The sequence below is a fragment of the Vombatus ursinus genome, unplaced genomic scaffold (assembly GCF_900497805.2).
Source record: "Vombatus ursinus unplaced genomic scaffold, bare-nosed wombat genome assembly UNPS02014814.1, whole genome shotgun sequence".
NCBI classification, from domain to species: Eukaryota; Metazoa; Chordata; class Mammalia; order Diprotodontia; family Vombatidae; genus Vombatus; species Vombatus ursinus.
The window spans coordinates 16,953,218-16,968,219 of record NW_020954592.1 but is presented as its reverse complement, the minus strand read 5'-3'; the positions used below and the strand labels follow the sequence as shown (position 1 = coordinate 16,968,219).

At 36.6% G+C, this 15,002-nt stretch overlaps 1 protein-coding gene and 1 pseudogene across 1 annotated transcript in view; both read left to right on the top strand.

The window, feature by feature from the left end:
- LOC114022881 overlaps positions 1 to 8,105 on the top strand; it is a 51,172-nt pseudogene extending 43,067 nt beyond the window's left edge.
- Positions 1 to 15,002, top strand: part of EPHA6 (EPH receptor A6) — a 1,252,883-nt gene that overhangs the window by 428,490 nt on the left and 809,391 nt on the right. The window lies entirely within an intron of this gene.

The following is a 15,002-nucleotide window of genomic DNA, read 5'->3' as shown; positions in this document are numbered from 1 at the left end:
ATATCCTCTCCACCACCACTACAAGCTCCACCATGCCAGCACTCCTCCTTGCCCCAGGACCGCCACCCAGAACTGTGACCCAGATCCAAGCATAAGCAAAGCAAAAGAATCCTGCTCTAGCAAAGAGATGCCTGAAGTCCACCTCTGATTAGCCATGCATACACAAAAATAAAAGTTCCTGTCCATAACTTTGTCAACAGATCAGTAAGCATTTATTATGTACTTATTATGTGTCAGGCACTATGCTAAGTTCCAGGGATACAAAGAAAGGCAAAAACTGCCCCAGTCTCAAGATATTCATGATCCAATGGTAGTGCAAACAACTATTTACAAACAAGTTATCTGTGGAGTATATTGGAGATAATCTCAGAAGGAAGGCACTAGCTTTAAGGATGATTGGAAAGGGCTTTCTTACAGAAGGTACAATTTTAACTTAAGCTTGAATAAAGCCAGTGAAGTAAAGAGACTGAGATGAAGAGGACATTCCAGGCATGGAGAAGAGTCTGAGAAAATATATAGAATCAGGACATTGAGTGTCTTGTGTGAGGCCACTGTGGCTGAATTACAGAGTAAGTAGAGAATTCTAAGGTGTAAAAAGACTGAAAAGATAGGAAGGGAAGGGACCAGGTTTTAAAGGACTTTATAAGTCAAATGATTTTATATTAGATCTTAGAGGTAATAAGGAGTCATCAGAGCTTGTTAAGGGGAGGAGAGTGGTTAACATGGTATTACATGCATTTGAGGAAGAAAAAAAATCTTCTCTGGGAAGTGGAGAGATAATACATATACATATAATTGCATATTTATGTTGTATACAAGGAAGATACAAAATAATTTTGGGACACTAGCCATTCTGAAGCACCAAAACAAACTTCATATTGGAAGTAAGCTCCAAAAGGAGCTAGGTGGAAGTGAAGAAAGAGTATATATCAGTTATGGGGAAAAACTTATGCAAAGGCAGTGGGATAACAGATAGAATATTGTGTATGAGAAGGAACAAGTGGGGTAATAAGGTTGGAATATAGGGTGAAACCATAATAAATATGTAAATAGAGGTTGGAAGCAGAATGTGAAGGACTTTAAGAAGCAAACAGAAGAGATTACATTTTATTCTCAAGATCACAGGACCCACTGGAGTTTTCTGAGCAAGTTAGTAACATACTCAGACCTGTGCTTTAGGAATATCATTCTAATAGTTGTGTGAAGCACAGATTGCAGAAGAGCAACACTTGACACTGGAAGAACAAATAAGGGGCTACCACCACAATGTATACCAGAAATGATGGGGGCCTTAACTAAGGTATTGAGATGTGGGTGGAAAGATGGGACAGATGGAAGAGATTCTATGGAGACAGAATTGAGAAGACTTGGAAACTAATAGGTCTTGAGGGAAGTTGGGTCTGGGGAATGATTCTAAGTTCTTTAATCTGGTTGACTACAATAATGGTAACTTCCTCAACAAAAAGAGGCAAGAAGGATGGGGTTTGGGGAAATATATTGATATTAGTTTTAGAAATGTTGAGTTTAAGAATCTTATGTGATTATCCAGTTAGAAATATCTAATAGGCAATTAATGATACAAGACTCAATTCAGTAGAAAAACTAGGACAGGGTAGATAGATCTGGTAATTATCACATAGAATTAATCCAAGAAGATTATTGACTTTGGGAGAAGGGTGATGGGAGTTGTCCATTACTATCTGAGGTAACTGACAATATGACAAAACCAGAATGAATTGGCACTAGGTATAGAGTGGCTATATTTGTGAAAGCATTTTTTTTACTTATATGGCTTTTGGTATAACCTACAACTAGATATAAATTATTTCTGGACTGCCCAGGGTCCTAGCACAGTGCAGAAGGTTCTCAGTAAATGCTTGGTGATTTATTGGTTAGATTATCTGTTTCTATGTACAATTAGAAAGTGGCATAAGGATTGGGAAAGGGACTGGACATGTTGGTTTCATGAACAACCAATGCAGGGTATCACTTTCTCTGCAATTTATGTATTTGGAGTGTTGTAAGTAAGTGACTTGTCTGAGGTCACATATCAATAAGTATTTATTAAGTACTTCCTATGCAGCATTTTGGGATCTGGGAATGCAAAAGTAAACGTGCTAATTTGATGCAATCCCAACAAGTGCTAGAAGTGTTAAGGATGCAAGAAAATTATGAAAAGAAAATATTCAGCCTGCTAAAAGAGAAATAAAAAAGATACTGATGAAAATGTTCTTAAAAAAACAGAATTGGCCTAATAGTAAAAGAAGCACAAAAATTCATCAAAGAGAATAACTCATTAAAAAGCAGAATAGGAAAAATAGGAAAAAAAGGTACAAAAGTTCATTGAAGAAAACCTGAGTTCAAATCTGGTTCCACATACCTACCAGGTGTATGACCATGGACAAATCATATAACCCTGTTTGCCTCAATTTCCTCATATGTAAAATGCCAAGAAACCCCCAAAATGGGATAATAAATCCAATTGAAATGACTGAATAACAAGAACAGAGGGCTTGGAATATGATATTACTTTCAAAGCATTTTTAATGAGAAGACCAGAGCCAAACAAAAAATTTGACATTGAAACAAGACTCAAGAGAAACATAAAAAGCTAAATATTAATCATAGATACAAAGTATGAATATCAGTTGATTAATTTGGGATGATCTCCAAAAAATAAAATAAAATAAAATGAAAGGATGAGAAAGAGGAATATAGTTGGAGAAAGGGGAAGGGAGAGGAAGAATAGGGAAATTTTTATCACATTAAAGAAGTACACAGGGAAGAACATTTATAGTAGAAGGGAAAATAGGCGAGGTGGAAGGCAATGCTTCTTTGAACCGGTTCAAAGAGGGAAGAATACACACACACACACACACACACACACACACACACACACACATTTTGGTATATAAATCTATCTTACCAAATAGGGAAATAGGATAGGAAAGGAATAAAAAATATGGGAGGGAGTGAAAAAAGAGAGGGCAGATTAGGGGAGACAATGGTCAGAAGAAAGGGGTAGAGCAGATTCTATTATGCTTCAGCTGAGGTACAAAAGGCAGGGGTAGCAATTATGATCTCAGACAAAGCAAAAGCAAAGGCTAATTAAAAGAAATAATTGGGAAAACTGCCTGTAGCTAAAATGTTAGTTGTTGACCTTCATTCTCAAATATGACCAGAATGACATCAACATGTCATATTCAATTTACAGTGTGTCTGACTTTGGCTGATCAAACCAATATGAGAATGGAATGCTCTATGACAGGTTGAGCACAAGAGTCCATTTGGGGTGGATTCTCTAAATTTGTGCATTTTGCATTTCTTTTAACCTATTTCAATTCCACTTTGCTCATAGAGCAAACAGCATTTTCTCTGATGAGGGCATGCCATGCTGAGAGGTCCTGTGCCACTGTCTCCCATGTCACACACTCAATTCCAAAGTTCTTAAGAGAGATTTTGAGAGACCTCAGCACCAGGTAAGCTGACCCCTACAGCCTCCAAGTGATAGCACCTGAGGACTCAGCACACAAAGCCAGGGACCAAGTTTCTGGCCCCCAGCACAAAAAGATTGGGTCAGTGACCTTGTGCTTCAGTAGGAGAGATCAACTTTAAAAGTTGAATTAAAAATAGGCAAACCTCATAAGCAAAATTAGAAATGGACAATGACCATAGACTTTTGGTGGAGACAGGAAAGATCAAAACACAAATTCAGAAGAGTACAACATTGTCAAAATATCCACATCCAAAACCTCAAAGGGGAATATGAGCTTGTCTCAAGCACAAAAAGCCTTCTTGGAAGAGCTCAAGAAGAAATTTAAAAATCAAATAAGAGAAATAGAAGAAAAATTGGGAAAAGAAATCAGAGATATGCAAGAGAGAGTCAATAGCTTGGAAAAGGAAAGACAAAAATTGATTGTAGAAAACAAGTCCTTAAAAAATATATTTGGCTAAATGGAAAAGGAGATACAAAAGCTAAGTGAAGAAAACAATTCATTAAAAACTAGAACTGGGCAAGTGGAAACCAATAACTCCATGAGACCTCAAAAATCAGTTAAACAAAATCAAAAGAATGAAAAAAAAGAAGAAAATGTAAAATGCCTCATTGGAAAACAACTGACCTGGAAAATTGATCCAGAAGAGATAATTTAAGAATTGTTGGTCTACCTGAAAGACATGTTCAAAAAAAAAATAAAGATCCTGGACATCATCTTTAAGGAGTCAACAAGAAAAAAATGCCCTGAGATTGTGGAACAGGAGGGTAAAATAGTCATTGAAAGAATCCACTGATCATCTCCTGAAAGAGATCTCAAATTGAAATGCCAAGGAAAATATCAAGGAGAAAATGCTGCAAGGATTCAGAAAGAAGCAATATAAATATCATGGAACCACTGAAAGGATTATGCAGGACCTTGGAGCTTATATCTTAAAAGATTTGAGGGCCTAAAATATGATATTCTGTAAGCAAAGAAGCTTGCATTACAACCAAAGATCAACTACCCAGCAAAATTGAGCATAATCTTTCAGGGCAAGAGATGGACATTCAATGAAATAGAGGACTTCCAAAATTTCCTGATGAAAAGACCAGGGCTCAACAGAAAATTTGATCTTCAAATACAAGACTGAAGAGAGGCATAAAAATGTAAATAGGAAAGAAAAAAACATGATATTTAGTAAGGGTAAACTGTTTATATCCCTACAAAGGAAAATGATACTTATAACTCTGGAGAACTGTATCTTTATTATGACCTTTAAAAAGGTATATGTAGATAGAGGGTGTGGGTTGATTTTGATGTGATAAAAAAAAATCTAATTAAATGTGAAAAGGAATTGTACTGGGAGAAGAGGAAAATAGAGGGCAGAAAAGGGTAAATAACATCACATGAAGAGGCAAAAGGACCTATTACAGTAGAGGGAAAGAAGGGAGGGAGAAGAGCATTGTTTGAACTTTACTATCATCAGATCTGGCTCAAAGAGGGAATAAGATACTCAGGTATAGAAATCAACTTACTTTATAGGAAGTCAGAGGGGAAAGGGAAAAGAAAAGGGAAGAGGATGATAGAAGGGAGGGCATATTCAGGGAGGCAGTAGTCAGAAGGAAAACAATGGTGAGGAGAGATAGCCACAAAGGAGACAGAAAAGCATAAATGTTTGTGGAGGGAAAGGATAGGATGGAGAGAAAGACACAGATAGTAATCATAGCTGTGAATGAGAATGGGATGAACTCTCCCATAAAATGGAAGTAGATAGCAGAGTGGATTAAAAACCATAATCCAAAATACATTGTTTACAAGAAACACATTTAAAGTAGAGAGATACACACAGATTAAAGGTAACAGGCTGCGGTAGAATATATTATGCTTTAGCTGAAGCAAAACAAAAAAAAGGTATAGGTATCAATGCTGATATCAGACAAAGCAAAAGTAAAAATAGATCTAATTAAAAGAGACAAGGAAGGAAATTATATCCTGCTACAAGGTATCATAGGCAATGAGGTAATATCATTACTAAACATATGTGTCCAAATTCTTATAGAAGTTAAGAGAGTTATAGCAAGAAATAGACAACAAAACTATACTAGTGGGGGACCTCAAACTCCCCCTCTCAGAACTACATAAATCTAACTACAAAATAAACAAGAAAGAAGTTAAGGAGGTGAATAGAATTTTAGTGAAGTTAGCTATAGTAGATCTCTGGAGAAAATTGAGTGGGGTTAGAAAGGAATATACCTTTTTTAGGTGGTATATGGCACCTACACAACAATTGACCATGTATTTAAGCTTAAAAACCCCACAATCCAATGCAGAAAGACAAAAATATTAAATGCATTCTTTTCAGATCATAATACAATAAAAATTATATGCAGTAAAGATCCATTTAGATAGGCTAAAATTATTTGGAAACTAAATAATCTAATCCTAAAAAATGAGAGAGTCAAACAACAAATCATAGAAACAATCAATAACTTCATCCAAGAGAATGGCAATAATGAGATAATGTGACAAGACTAATGGGAGGTAGTGAAAGTAGTTCTTAGGGTAAGTTTTATATCTCTAAATTCTTATATGAATAAAATATAGAAAGAGGAGATCAATGAATCGGGCACACAATTAAAAAAAAACTAGAAAAAGAACAAATTTAAAATCCCCAATTAAATACCAAATTAGAAATACTGAAAACCAAAGGAGAGATTAATAAATTTAAATTAAGAAAAATATTGAACTAATAAATTAGCCAGTTTCATGAAAAAACCATTAAAATAGATAAACCTTTGGTTAATCTAATTTTAAAAAAGGAAGAAGAAACCAAATTACCAGTGTCAAAAACAAAAAGGGTGAATTCACCACCAATGAAGAGGAAATTAAAACAATAATTAGGAGCTATTTTGCCCAACTGTATGCCAATAAATTTGACAATTTTAGTGAAATGGATGAATATTTACAAAAGTACTAATTGCCCAGATTAAAGAGGAAGTAAAATACTTAAATAACCCCATCTCAGAAAAATAAATTGGCCTCCCTCCCAGCTCCACACTGAGGGGCCAAGGGGCAGGCAGAGCCGGGCCCCCTTCTCATCCTCCTCTTCGTTCCCTCCTCTCTCATCTCCTTTTCTCTCTCTTGGAGTCAGGAAGACCGGAGGTCAAATCCAACCTGACACTTCTAGTTGTGTGACCCTAGGCAAGTCACTTTGCTTCTGCCTCCCTCACTTTTCCTTCTCTGTAAAGTGGAGATTATAACAACACCTCCCTCCCAGAGCTGTTGTTGTGAAGACCAAAATAACATGTCTATGAAGAGCTTTGCAAACCTTTAAGTGTTATATCTTCTATCCTGTGTGAAGTCTCCACCTGGTCCAGGTCTAAGTTACCAGCAGGCAAAAACATCCTCATCTTTGGTGAAGATGGTTCAGGTAAAACAACACTCTTGGCTAATTACAAGGAGCAGAACACAGCAAAAAAGGAAGAGGTTTAGAATACCTTAATATTCATGATGAAGATAGAGATGATCAGACATGTTGCAATGTGTGGATCCTGGATGCAGATTTGTACCATAAAGGCCTGTTGAAGTTTGCTGTTTCTGCAGAAACCCTGCAAGACACTTTAGTCATTTTTGTAGTAGATATGTCTAGGCCTTGGACTGTTATGGAATCATTACAGAAATGGGCCAGGTTTTTGTGGGAACACATTGATAAAATGAAAATCCTACCAGAAGAAATGAGAGACATAGAGCAAAAGTTCGTGAAGGATTTTCAAGAGTATGTAGAACCTGAGGAAGGCTATCAAGACTCACCACAGAGGAGAGGACCTCTAGCTTCAGCACAAGATGGTGAAAATTTTACCTTGCCACTTATACACAACAATAATCTTGGGATCTTGGTCTTGGTAGTTTGCACAAAGTGTGATGCAGTGAGCATCCTAGAGAAGGAACATCACTATCAAGAAGACCACTTTGATTTTATTCAGTTGCACACTGTAAATTCTGCTTACAATATGGAGCTGCCTTGATTTATACATCAGTTAAGGAAGAAAAGAACCTTGACTTGTTGTACATGTATATTGTGCATAAAACATGCAGTTTTCACTTCACCACACCTGCTTTAGTGGTGGAAAAGGATGCAGTTTTTACACCTTCTGGTTGGGACAATGGAAAGAAAATAGATATTTTACATGAAAACTTCACAACAGTAAAACCAGATGATGTGTATGAAGACTTCATTGTAAAACTCCTATAAGAAAGTTGTTCCATGATAAAGAATTGGCAGCAGAAAATGAACAAGTTTTTGTAATGAAGCAGCAGTCTTTCCTTGCCAAGCAGCCAGCCACCCCTACAACAGCATCAGAATCTCCTGTTAGAGGGCCTATAGGGTCTCCAAGGACACAGGGCAGATCTGGATTTGCCAATGTCCCCAGTGCCTCACCAATCATATCTGTCAAGAAGCCTGATCCAAATATTAAAAGTAATGCTGCAAGTGGAGTGTTGGCCAGCTTCTTTAACAGCCTTTTGAGTAAAAAGACCAACTCTCCTGGGAGTTCTGCCGCCAAAAAGTCTGGACAAAAGACTTTTGACAAATGTTCAAAAAGAGCTGGACTGAATGACTCGCAAGCCTGACTCTGGTAACAGCAAACTCGTCAACAGAAAATGAAGCTTGATAGTACTTACCTGTGTAAATGACCAAATTAACTCTGTAAATTGCTCTGACAAGACCAGGACTTTTTCTGATACAGCCCATGCTATCAGTTTTTTGGGGGGCAGGGGAGATTGAACTTTTAAAAAATAACACATGTACACAAACAACGAACTTTTGGTTTGTCCAAGTGTAAAATGCCCATTAAGGGAGTTTGCCTAGAAAAATCCCTCTGTTTCAGATAACCCTTTAGAATTCAGATAGGATAACCTTGGTGGGAAGTGGGAGAAGTTACATTTCTTTAACATGGCCAACACCAAGGAACAAACTGCAGAATTTCTATCCAAGTGAAGCTAATGGTGATGTGCAAGAACCGAAGGAGGGACCAACTTTAATATAGTTGCTAGAGTCCAAGCACTTGTGTGTTAACCAATCCCTTTGTGCCTGGAAAGAAGTGCAGGTGGCAGCGGAGTCCCAGGAGGGTGAAGAAGGCCTAAAGAGAGAGGATGAGATTGGATACCAGAGGAAAACAGAATGTGGATGAGGTGAAGGAAGGACAGTCAGTATTACCAAACCGTATGTGTTCAGTAGCAATCTAATAATCATTGTTAAAGACAAAACAGAGAAAAGTCTAAAGTAACACTAAACATCATGGGAATTATTCTTTTCACAAAAAAAAGAAAGACAAAGAAATTGAACAAGCCATCAATGAACTCCCTAGGAAAAAATCTCCAGGGGCAGATGGATTTACAAGTGAATTCTATCAAAAATTTAAAGAATAATTAATTCCAATACTATATAAACTATTTGGGAAAATAGGCAAAGAAGGAGTTTTACCAAATTCTTTTTATGATGCAAATATACTGCTGATATCTAAACCAGGAAGAGCTAAAACAGAGAAAGAAAATGATAGACCAATTTCCCTAATGAACATTGAAGCAAAAATTTCGAATAGCAAAGACATTACAGCAACTTATTTTGAGGATAATACACTATAACCAGAAAGGATTTATACCAGAAATGTGTGGCTGTTTAAATATTAGGAAATCTATCAGCATGATTGATTATATCAACAACAAAACTAACAGAAATCATATATTATCTGAATATATGTAGGAAAAGCTTTTGACAAAATAAATAACCATTCCTATTACAAACAGTAGAGAGCATAGGAATAAATGGAGTTTTCCCTCAAATAAACATTATGTGTAATGGGGATAAGCTAGAATAAGATTGGAGGTGAAAGAAGGATGTCCGTTATCACCACCATTATTCAATATTGTACTAGAAATGTTAGATTTAATAATAAGAGAAGAAAAAAAATAAATTGAAGGAATTAGAATAGGCAAAGAAGAAAAAAAGCTATCACTCTTTACAGGTGTTCTTAGAGAATCAAATAAAAAACTACTGGAAATAATAAACAATTTTAGCAAAGTTGCAGGATATAAAATAAACCCCACATAAATCACTGATATTTCTATATATTACTAACAAAACCTAAGAGCCAGAGATGGAGAAATTCCATTTAAAATTATTGTAAATATTGTAAAATATTCGGGAGTCTACCTGCTGAAACAAACCCAGAAACTAAAGAAAGATAATTAAAAACATTTTCCACACAAATAAAGTCAGATCTAAATACTTGGAAAAATATCAGTTGCTCGTGGGTTGGCCTAACTGATATGATAAAAATGACTTATTCAGTGCCATACCAATCAAACTACCACAAATTATTTTATAGCACTAGAAAAAATAATAACAAAATTCATCTAGAAGAACAAAAATTCCAGAATATCAAGCGAATTAATGAAAAGAAATGCAAGAGAAGGTGGCCTAACCACACCAGACCTTAAATTGCATTATAAAACAGCAATCATCAACCCCTAATCGGCACTGCCTAAGCAATAAAGTAGTGCATCAGTGGAATAAGTTAGGCACAGTAGACACAATAGACAATGACTGTAGTAACTTACTGTTTAGTAAACCCAAAGACTCCAGCTTCTGGGATAGGAACTCACTATTTAATAATAACTGCTGGGAAACCAGAAAACAGTACGGCAAAAACTAGGCATAGATCGATATCTTACACCCTATACCAAGATAAAGTCAGATTGTGTACATGATTTAGCTATGAAGGCTGATACTATAAGCAAACTAGGAGAGCAAGGAATAGTTTACTTGTCAGATTTATGGAGAAGGGAAGAGTTTATGACCAAACAAGAGATAGAAAACATTATGAAATGCAAAATGGATTATTTTGATTCTATTAAATTGAAAAGTTTTTGCACAAATAAAGCCTATGCAACGAATATCAGATGGAAAGCAGAAGGTTGGGAAACAATTTATACAGACAGTATCACTGATAAAGGCCTCATTTCTAAAATATAAAGAGAACTGAGTCAAATTTATAAGAATACAAGCTATTCCCCAATTTTAGATGAAGAAATTAAAACTATCTATAGTCATATGAAATAAGGCTCTAAATCACTATTGATTAGAGAAATGCAGATCAAAACAATTCTGAGGTAACACATCAGATTGGCTAACATGACAAAAACAGGAAAATGATAAATGTTGGAGGAGATGTGGGAAAATTGGAACACTAATGCATTGTTGGTGGAGTTGTGAACTGATCCAACCATTCTGGAGGGCAATTTTGAACTATGCCTAAGAGCTATAAAAACGTGCATACCCTCTCACCCAGCAATACCACTTCTAGGTCTGTATCCCAAAGAGTCATAAAAATGAGGAAAAGACCTACATGTACAAAAATATTTATGGTAGCTCTTTCTTTGGTGGCCAAGAACTGGAAATTGAGGGGATGCCCATCAACTGGGGAATGGCTGAACAAGTTGTAGTATATGAATGTAAAAGAATACTAGTGCGCTAAAGGAAATAATGAGCAGGAGGACTTCAGAAAAACCTGAAAAGACTTGTATGGTGTAATGCTGCGTGAAGTGAGCAGAATCAGTAGAACATTAAACACAGTAACAGCCACATTGTGTGTTGACTAACTCTGATAGACTTAGTTCTTCTTGGCAATGCATGGATCTAAAGACTTGTGATGGAAAATGCTTTCCACCTCCAAAAAGAGAACTTTTGGACTCTGAGTACAAATTGTAGTATAATTTTCTCACTTTATTTTCTCTTTATTTTTTTGATAATATGGCTAATAATGAAATATGTTTTAGTGATTTCACATGTATTATTGATATTTTGCTTGCCTTCCTAGTGGGTGTAGGAGAGGTAGGAGAAAAGAAGAAAATTTGAAACTCAAAATTTGAAAGTAAAAGAAATGTTGAGTAAGTAATATTTTTTAGAAAAGGAAAAATAATATTTATCTATTATATACCAGGCTCTAGATATTATACTGAACTGATAATATGCCATGTTACCCTCAGTGACAGCTGAAAAACCTCCTATGATTATGAAGAATAATACTTGATATTAGTCAAAATGGATTTTTACAAAATGAAAGTTTTCTTGTGAGGCAGAAGGGAAGTACATCTTAAGAAATATGCCTCTAAAATTGTGTTTATATGTAGCAGTACTGTTGATATTCCTACCAAATGTTTCTTTTCATCTTTGGTTTTTTTCTTCTTTCATTGGATGCTATTAGACCTGATTCCACATGTCTTCTGTTTATAGATAGTTTTGTCCTTTTTTTTTTTTGAGGGATGGAGGGAAATGGAATTATTGACTTTCATAATTTGTGTATATCAATCCAATTTCTTATAGGCTTCTGTAGTAAATTTTCATTATTATTATTTCATATCAGTAGGTGGTTTCATATGAACAACTGTATTTCTTAGTTCACATCTTGTGCAGACTTATGATTTCCTCAAGATAATATGAGAAAACTACCTCTTACCAATGCAGACCTGGGGCATAAGATATTAAATACATCTCCTAGAATCACAAAGCCTGTGTAAGACAGAGGCTAGATTTTTACCTCAGCTCTTTCTGATTCTAAGCCTGGCTTTCAATCTGCTACATTATGTTGCCTCTCTGTTGGTTAACTAAAGGATTAAATTTTTTTCTCACTGTGACTTGGAGCATGATGTAGAGGAAAGAACACTGGATTTCAGAAGAGAACTTGGGTTATAATCTGGGACCTGCTTCATGCTATCTATGTGACCATAGTTAAGTCATCTAACTTCTCTGGGCCTAATGATCTTTAATGTTCCTTACAACTCTAAATTCTAAGATTCTAAGAACTTAACATAAGGTCTACAATAATTATAAAACCCTGTTCCTAAATATCTCAATTTATTAGTTTCTCAAATGTTGCCAACATTGGCATATCATGTAAAATTGGCAAATCCTTTCAATTCTCTTTGTTCACACCCCTACCTCACCATGATATTTTCTGAAATTATAGAAGGTAAATGGGGAAGATTGTATAGTTCCTTAAATATGGCACAACATTCTCTTTTTCTACATTGAGTTTTGTTACACAGACTTAAGAGCAAAAAGTAAAAGGTTATTTCTGAAGCTCTTTCTGCAAAATGACCTAGTTATAGCTGCTATTTTCATCCTTTGGTTCCCTGTGCAAGGAGAGGCCAAATTCCCATGCTCTCCCACTGGGGAGCAGTGGAAACCAGCTCAGAAAACCACCAGGTACCTCGGCATTCTAGAGCAAAGGAGTTTCCCAGTGCCTAAACAAAACTAAGGGAGGCAGCACTGCAAGGGGCCCCAGACACATAAACACCCAGCAGCACCCATCTAAAAGGAGCTGAACAAAGCTAAAGAAAAAGAAAAGCAGGCAACCTAGATTTGCCTGAAAGTTCCAACCTTGTTGACTCCAGACCAACACCAGGTAATCTGTCAGAATCCTACAGCCTCCAACTGCCAACTAGGAGGAGATCCTGAAGCCCAGGTGGTCGAGCAGGCAAATACCAACAGCTGGACCTCTGAGTGCCTCAGTGAGGGTGGGGGAACTGGTGGAAATCAGCTCAGAAAATCACCAGGTGCCTCGGCACTCTACAACAAAGGACTCTTCCAGTGCCTCAGCAGAACTAAGGGAGGTAGCACTGCAACGGGCCCCAGGCAGATAAACACCCGGCAGCATCCCCCTAAAAGGAGTTTAACAAAGCTAAAGGAAAGGAAAAGCAGGCAACCTAGATTGCCTGAAAGTCCCAGCCTTGTTGATTCCAGCCCAACACTAGGTAAGCTGCCAGAACCCTACAGCCTCCAATTGCCAACATAAGAGGCCCCAGCATACAAAGTCAGTTACCAAGACCTAGGCTCCCAACACAAGAAGCTTGGGTCAGTGCCCTCTGCTCCCCAGCGGGAGAGCATGATCTCTTTAAAGGCCAAGGAATAAAGAAACACCATGAGTAAAAAGAAATCTACGATAGATTCATATTATGAGAAGAGTGAAGATCAAGACAGAAATTCTGAAGAGGACAACATTGTCATCAAACCCACATCTGCAGTATCAAAAAGAAATATGAACTGGTCTGAAGCCCAAAAAGTCTTCTTAGAGGAGCTCAAGATGGATTTTAAAAGTCAAATGAGAGAGGTAGAAGAGTCCTTTAAAAGTAAAATTGGCCAATTGGAAAAAAAGTACACTGAAGAAAACAAGTCCCTAAAAAACACAATCAGCCAACTGGACAACAATTACAAAATTTAACAGAAGAAAACAATATGTTAAAAATTAGAATTGAACAAATGGAAACTAATGACTCTATGAGAGAGCAAGACTCAGTCAAACAGAAACAAAAAACTGAAAAAAAAGATAAAAACGTAAAATAGCTCATGGGTAAAACAAGTGACCTGGAAAATTGATCCAGGAGAGACAATTTAAAAATCATAGGCCTACTTGAAAATCATGATGAAAAAAAGAGCCTGGGCAATATCTTTCAGGAAGTCATAAAGGAAAACTGCCCTGAAGTCCTAGAACCTAAAAGTAAAAGAACTGTAAAAAGAAACCACTGCTCCCCGCCTGAAAGAAATCCCAAATTGAAAATGCCAAAGAATAAAATAGCTAAATTCTGAAATTACCAGATTAAAGAGAAATTACTGCAGGCAGCCAGAAAGAAACCATTTAAATATCATGGAACCACAGCCAGGATTACACAGGACCTTGCAGCCCCTACATTAAAAGACTGTAGGGCATGGAACATGATATTCTGTAAGGCAAAGGAGCTTGGAATGAAGCCAAGGATTAACTACCCAGCAAAATTGAGCATGATTTTTCAGGGAAGGAGATGGATATTCAACAAAATAGGGGACTTCCAAACATTCCAGATAAAAAGACCAGAGCTCAACAAAAAATTTGATCTTCAAGCACAAGATTCAAGAGAGAGATAAAAAGGTAAATGGGACAGAAAGATACAACATGTTGTTAATAAGGGCAAAATGTTTACATCCCTACAACGGAAGATGACACTTGCAACTCTTGAGAACTGTATTGTTATTGTACCATGTTAAAGGAGAATACATAAAGGGGGTGGATATAAGTTAACTTTGATGTAATGATAAAAAAAAATAATCAAGTGGGTTAAATGGATCCAAGTAAGTGGATTTGTCCGAGCTAAGAAAATGTACTGAGAAAGGAGGAGGCAGACAAGGGTAAATTACATTACAGGAAAAGACAAAAAACCTATTAGAGCAGAGGTAAAGAAGGGAGGAGGATGAGCATTGTTTGAACCTTACTCTCATCAGATTTGGCTCAAGAAGGGAATAACAATCAGTAAGGTATAGAAATCTAACTTGCACTATAGGCAGTAGGAGGGAAAAGGGGAAAAAAGGGAGGGGGAATAGAAGGGAGGGAAGAAGCAGTAAGGGCAAAGGGGAAGAAAAGGGAAAGGGATAATAGAAGGGAGGTGGGATTGAAGGAGGCAGTGGTCAAAAGCAAAACACTAGTGAGAGGGGGA